This window comes from Choristoneura fumiferana, chromosome 12 (genome assembly GCF_025370935.1).
Source record: "Choristoneura fumiferana chromosome 12, NRCan_CFum_1, whole genome shotgun sequence".
Classification (NCBI taxonomy): domain Eukaryota; kingdom Metazoa; phylum Arthropoda; class Insecta; order Lepidoptera; family Tortricidae; genus Choristoneura; species Choristoneura fumiferana.
This window is the reverse complement of record NC_133483.1, coordinates 14,811,267-14,818,597: the sequence shown is the minus strand read 5'-3', so window position 1 is coordinate 14,818,597 and position 7,331 is coordinate 14,811,267. Positions and strand designations below refer to the sequence as shown.

At 32.9% G+C, this 7,331-nt stretch overlaps 1 long non-coding RNA gene across 1 annotated transcript; it reads right to left on the bottom strand.

Moving 5' to 3' along the window:
• Positions 1-5,233: 5,233 nt before the first annotated feature.
• On the bottom strand, positions 5,234-6,373 carry LOC141433809 (uncharacterized). Its single transcript, XR_012451958.1, has 3 exons — positions 5,948-6,373; positions 5,643-5,779; positions 5,234-5,446 (listed from the first exon to the last, which is right to left on the bottom strand). It is a non-coding gene; the product is annotated as an uncharacterized lncRNA (long non-coding RNA).
• Between the last annotated feature and the right edge of the window lie 958 nt (positions 6,374-7,331).

Sequence of the window (7,331 nt, the reverse complement as noted above, 5' to 3'; positions counted from 1 at the left end):
GCGAATTGGGGATACCAGTTTATAATTGTAGGCAAATTAGCTATTTTATAACGAACAATAGAAGTATGTAATTGGCTATTTATATTCAAAGAGTGTAGGGAGTAATAAGTAGAAAATTATCATTAGAAGTAAGATTATTGTTAGATAGGTTAAGGAAATTAAAACGTTGAGGTAAAATTGAAGTATTTGACAAATACATATAAATATTTATTGAAAATTATTGTTGTAGCACAAATATAAAAATGAAACGTATTTACTAGAATAGTTAAGCTAGGATAGTGTCAAGATAAATAGGAAATTTTAGTTCAAAAATAAATTTTACGGATAAAATTTGGCTATTTTGAGATAAGGATTTGGCAGAAGAAAAAGCGAGAGCTGGCAATGTCAACGTTGTCGACTTTGGTAAGCTTGGCGTCGTTTGGTCGCTTGGCGCGAAAATACCAGAGGTCCCGGGAGAGAAGCTATAAATAGAGGTGACACAAAAAGGGCGGGAGCCAGATGGATTTAGATTTCGTAGAGTCAACATCGTTATTTTGCTAGTCGGGGGTTTAGTTTCTGTGCGCCATTTTGTTAACAAATTAGAGTCAATAGTATCGGGTAATTTTATTTCATTAATTTTAATTGGGGTTTTTGATTTTATTTAATTAGAATTAATTTTAATTTACAAGAAATGTGAGTATTTCTTCAGGAAGTAAAGTGTCGGGGTCTTGATCATTAATCTGCGGAATAATGATTAACTCTCTGGTTTTTTATTATTTGTGAAATATTTAGTGCTGATTTTCATTCGGAAAATCTTTGTGTGAGGGGACTTTGCGGTCTTGTGGCGGTGAAGTCCTTTATTTGTTCTTGTAGTGTGGAGTGATCGTTTTATAGCGTTTCATTTCAGCCTACGTATATTTTGTACTAACCCATAACTTTTCTGTGTTTTCCCAACTTAATGGAAATGACTTTGGTTCCTCCATAACGTACCTTGGTTGAGCTTTAAGTCCGTCTATATCGTCTGACACCTAACGGTGACAACCGTGGACGAAATAGGCTTCCACTTCCTGAAGCTGTGGCGGCTTCAGCGGCAAATTACTGTCGTACCAGCCACCAGTGGATTCTGTTTGTCTTTTGTAACGACTAAGTAGCGCTCGTCGAAGTGAATGCGTGTCTTGTTGACGCTTGGTTTGTACTTAAGAAACTCAGAATTCCTGTCCCCTATTTATTTACGTATTTATGCACAACGTTAGGTATTCTGCTGTTCCGCGGGGCTCCCGTCATAGGGACTTTCCTTCGGGAAAGTTGGGAGCTCAGCACCATTTAGGGACCGATAGGGCTTTAGGTATACACACCATCATTGTTGATAGGAGATTAGAAGAAATTCATTGCACCGTGAATTTCTACATTACACTAAATGTACATGTGGGATTAATTCCTAGTTTTGCTAATCACAGACAGAGAGTAGGGGCCTCAGGCAAGCTTAAAGTACAATTGTAGGATTTATTAGGGCTATATAGGTAGGGAAGTTCATAGGGCTTAGCTAGAGTAGCGTTTCCTTACACCGGGAAAAGTTACTATTTTAACTCACCACGCAATTAGTTCACCTATGAGGGTTTTCCTCCAAATTGCTAAACTTCAACACAGAGCTAGGGAAAGCTTAAACTCGCACACACATAGTTTTAAGGCATAAATTAGATTTTAAGAAAAGAGAATAAAACATAAAATTTATTTAAGTACTTACGTCAAAACTTCATTATACAAAACTTAGTTCATAAGAACTTGACTACGAATAACTTTATTAAAATTAGTAAGTTGACTTCAATTTAAAACCAAAATACGGTTTGATCATTTTGTTAAGAGTAAATAACAGTAACATATTTTAGCTGTCTTTCCTATAATGAATAAGCGGGAATTGATATGACACGATCTCATAGCTAAGTGGACAATTAAATGCCAGATAACTTACTGAATAATATTTAACACAATTATCATCTAATTTCGATTTGAATTACGATTGCCAGCTAAAATAAGCTTTGTTTTGATAAAATTAATATCAAACATCATATTCATACTTTTGATTAAGATCTCATCAAATTATATCTAGTAATAAGTTAGAGATAAAATCGTAGAGGGTTTTGGACCATCTATCAATTAAAATACAAAAGTCTTTCGTGTTATAAATACATACTAACTGTTTTAGTTGTCGCTTTTACATTGAGTGAACGGATGTAGAAATCCTGACTACGGTCGATAGCTTACGTTGACACATACCAGGCAACAGTCTATCTGGAAATTTATGTACTTTTCATTCGATCTCGATTTAAACATAATTGATTAAGGATTGATAGTTGAAACAGTTTATTGTTCATTTAAAATATATGAATTGAGACAAAACTAGTCATAGACGAGTCCACAACCTAATACAGAGGTTATCTTGAATACCCAAGGGTTATCTAGTTATAAGCTAGTTAGATTATTATTAACGCTTGTGTTCTGGGCGTAAAGTATAGAAATCGGTACTTACTTTCTGCTTTACTCTGGTAACGCCAAATGCTGGTAGAACTAGAAAATTAGACTAAGTAGATAGCTCATTAAAATAAGTGAAAGTCACTATGAGATTAGTAATTATACCAAAATAAAATTATGTCAAATTAGACATTTCATATATCTAAGATAGATAAGACATAATCTAAATTAAGAGATACTAGTGCCTATAGTAAATGAAAAGCTATAGTGTCTAAACTCATTCCTGAACTAATTATCAAAGTTATAATTAAGCATCTCATAGAGTATTCTAATATAAGCATAGAATAAGTAACCATAAGTCTAAAATTAGATTCAACTTGTTACAAAACATTGTGTTTGTATTTCCATACTTTGATTTGAATGCACCGAAAGTTAGTGCTTAGTCTAGTAAAATCACAACTTGACATATCCATAGAGATATATTGCTCTGGTGTGCGAAAGGAAAGGGTCGGGTGGCAGGTGAGACCCTCCGAGACCTCAGGTCTCGGTATTAAACTTAGTTTTAAGTCAAAATAGATTCAGAAGTAATACAAACACAAACACTATCCGTAGTAGAAATATTTCCTCTCATTTTTCCAAACTGATTATTCTAGGTAACCTGAAAGATCCATTTCTAGAACCATCCAGTCTAAACATACTAGTATATCTAAATTCACATCTCAGTAATTAAAGTTTCACCCTAAAGTTCAGTAGAGTTCAATCTAGAGTCAAAATTATCACGAAGTTAGGTACTGCTTAATTAATTATAACATTAGAAACACAACTGTAGGCTTTTCAAATTAATTCTCAAATAAAAGCACTTAGGTTATTGCTGGGCATAAGGTAGGTTCCTATCCACTAGACGATTCACGATCACAAGGCCATAAATTAATTTAAGTTAAATCACCATAGCGTTACCACAAGTTAAGTGTAGTATTAAGTAGGTTAAGAAGGGGTAGTTAGTTAGTCTTTAAAATTAGCTATAATACAAGGCCATTAGAAGGGTTATTACAATTTGTTGGCCGTGACCAGCATAAGTACAGTCAAGTACAAGTACAATTAAAGATAATAAAAAAAATACTTATTATATCATCACCTATTACTATCAGCAACAGACTATTACAATATGGTATGCCATGACCAGGAAGAACTTAATTTAATTTACTTAAGTAATTTAGAGTTTGGTGTTAGTTTAATCATAGTCTGTTTACAGTTTGCAAAGCTGTGAGCTAGAATACAAACAAAAGTAGAAAGAAAATCATGACCAAAATGAGTATTTAATTAATAACATAGATAAAAATAATAACAAGTGTTGTAAATAAAAAGATTTGAGGTTAAGAATTAATTTAGATATAGATTGTAGTAAGTAAAAGATAGGTAATATAGCATAAAATCAGTAACGTTTTCCAAAACAGTGGTTGTTCTTTTAGACTGCCACAATTTGCTGTTCGTGAAATGGAGTTTGAGATTAATTTGAATTAAAGTTGTGATAGTATAGAGAATCAGCTCTCATTCTGAGAGGAGACCTGTGTGCTTAGTAGTAGGATATGCATAGACTGGGGTGATGATGATGATGATTATAATCAGTGTAATAGCAGTATGGAGATAGGAATAACTTGAGAATAGTTTAATAATTTAATAAATTTAGCGGGTCACAACATAAAGAACTTCTTGTCGAAATGAAGACGGTCGTAAGCACTTCCTATTTTTAATTCACTTCACTAAAAACACTGAGATAGTTTATTCTTGATTGACGAACATTCACAGAAGTAAGACGAGGGTCCACCCTTGGTTAAAAGCTGCAATGATCACAAGATCTAGGCGTGATGTAGGAGTAATCGATGCACTGTTTTCTTCGGCCTTAGTAATGAATAGTCATCTGTTTCATTAGAAGTAGCGTAGACAGTTTAGTAATATCAGATTTGAGAGCTAAGCGGATTAAAAACTCAAATAAAAGTAGCGTTTGCTTTTGTTGCGAGTTGACAGTTAGAAGTTAGAACTGCAGGGCTACTACGAAACTCGAAAATCAAAGTTCGTATCGCACTGTCTCTTTTACTCGCATATTAAATGACTTAAGCGTCGGCGGGACGGCAACATGCGAGGTTCGAGTTTTGCACTTCGTGGTATAGGGCCAGACTTCACACATGCGCATGCGTAGACGTGAAACAAGACGCCATTTTAGATATGAAAAAATACCGGTCAAACGACATTTCATACATCAAAAGTTAGAGAGAGATAGCAATATTTTAGTTTAAGCCCAAGTAAAGCTCGGTTGCCAGCATTCTTAAGTAATAGGGGAAATGATTTATAAAGTATGTATTAATTACTCAGGATTAGTATAATGAGAAGTTTTGCTTTAATCAGATTAGTCATGAGTAAAATAGTATTTTTAGTCACAATGCCTAGAAAGTAGAGCGCAGAGAATAGAAGTTGATCTAAGCAAAACAGTAATATATGATAGATTTACAGATCAGAAATTAACATAAAGTAAAAATCTGTTACTTTAGAATTTAATTTATGAGAGGAAAGCAGGAAAGTCAATTACAATTTATTACATTAAGTTTACTTGTAAATGTTTGGTATAAACAAATCAGTAAATAACTAACGGGGTCGCTTTGTTGTTATATGAAAGTTGAGACAATTGTTATTAATAGTTTACCAAATTAATGAAATTAATGATTGAGTAATTAATGAAATGATAATAGTAGAGGGTTATAGGTAAAGAAATGAAACAATACACCAAAAATTAATCATAGCACCTAAAAGCGTTTAAATTATTTTATTAAGAGGAAGATGTCTGCGGACAGCGGTATAGTTAGAGTGAGAATAGTTCCTTGATTATGTAGCAGGAGTGCACACAAGTTCAAATCGTGAGAGGTAGACACTAGTTCAATCCATGCTCAAGTATGTGTGATATAGTGATGTTCAGCGCTCATCTGTCATTAGATTATCACACTTTCTGTAAATAAAAGAAAGAAATAAATAACAGAAAGAGTAGTTTGAAGTTAGAGTAGAATGAATTTTAATTGGGTTTTAGCTTACACAAACATTTGGAGTTTAAATGTCACTTGAAATGTAATAACAATAAAGAAATAATTTAACAGTTGAAATTTTATAAGATTATGACATAGTGAGTTAAGAAAGTTAGTACATACCATTCAATGTCAACAACAATGGGCTGTTGTGGGGTCTGTTTCATTGAATGAGCTCAGTAAATTTAAATTTCATTATAAGAGCGATCCGAGTGAGCTTTAGACATTTTACATTTGAGATACACTGGGTGAGGTTTTATCTGAAAGATAAAAGGCATTATTATTACACAGTTAACACTTGGACGTATTTAAAACGCGAGAGCACTGTTAATACCGTTTAAAACAATAGTTAGTTACTGTCGAAACTTGAGTCCAAATCAATAGTTACAGTTAGATCATAGAACGTAAGTTATGTCGGCGGCACTCACCTGTTAAATTATAAACTCGCGGATACGGAAAGTTTTAGTTATCTTTAAATACTTTTAGTGTAATAAAGACAAGCGTAAGTTCATAGTAAATTGAGGTTAGAACCTTTCTTTGACGATAGAATTATAGTGTTGACGTTGGCAGCTGCGCGGTGACAGATAGCGAAGGGCGGTACGAGTATTTATTTTTAAATTGCGCGTAAGCGAGGTAAAGGGTTCACGTCCATAGATACGAAACGTGGCGACTTGGAAGCGGAAAATTTAGGTGTACTTTATATTAAAATTAGGGCGATATGAGAAACAAATTTGAAATATAAAACGTATTAAAGAAAAATCAAACCACATAAAATAGAAGTTAAACTGTTATCGTTAAGGTTTAAATTTATTCAAAATCAGTTATTAAGCGGTTAAATTGGATGTAATTATTAACGTAAAGAATTTTATGAATAATGGGGGAGATGAATTAAAATTTAGAAATAAAATATTTCAACAAGAACAGCTGTGTAAATAAAAATAAAATAAAGTAAGGCACTGTAGTTAAAGTACAAAATTTTATTATGTAGTATAAAAGGGTCAATGTAAAATAAATGATAGAGGAATGTGGATTGTATTAGAGGGGGAAATAGTTAGTTAAATTTCATGCACCTGAACCAGAAAATAAAATTAACCACAGTAGAGGATTCAGGGGTCCGCAACTCAACTGGACCGTGACCGAATAAGTTTTCTCAGTGATAAGTTGATTGGCTAAGTTCGAGACATATTTACGTGGAGCTAAAGTGATAATTTTAATAGACCATAAGGCGCTTATATTTGTCTAGAATTAGAGATTATATAATGTTAGAGTGACTAGGTGGATAAATTATTTAGAACAATTCAATTATATATACATAATAGGAAATCATAGTAACAGATGTATTATCAAGATATGTATGAATGTATGTAAACTCTTTATAGTACAAAATAGGTAAACAAACACAATGACAACCAATGAGATAACTATATGTAGAAAGGCGGACTTATCCTCTACCAGTCAACCTTTGAGTGGATGAGAGGAGCATTTAGATATTTATGTCTGAGAGAGATTTATGATAGGGGGAAAAGATAAAGCTACCTGAGATAGTATAAACAGATTCTGGGGTAAATAAAGAGTTGTAAAAAATACTTAGAAAATATTTCAGAATTACATATTGATTTACAAATCACCGCGGTACTCTTCTTTGCTATCCTTCGCTGTCGAAAACAGCTTGTTTTACAAAAAATGCTTTATGTACGATAGTAAAAGTATATAATAATCTACACATAGAAATAAGTAACTTTGACATGCCTGAAAGTAAATATGAATTACGTAAATTTTGTTTGGATAAGTGTTATTATGGCATTAATAATT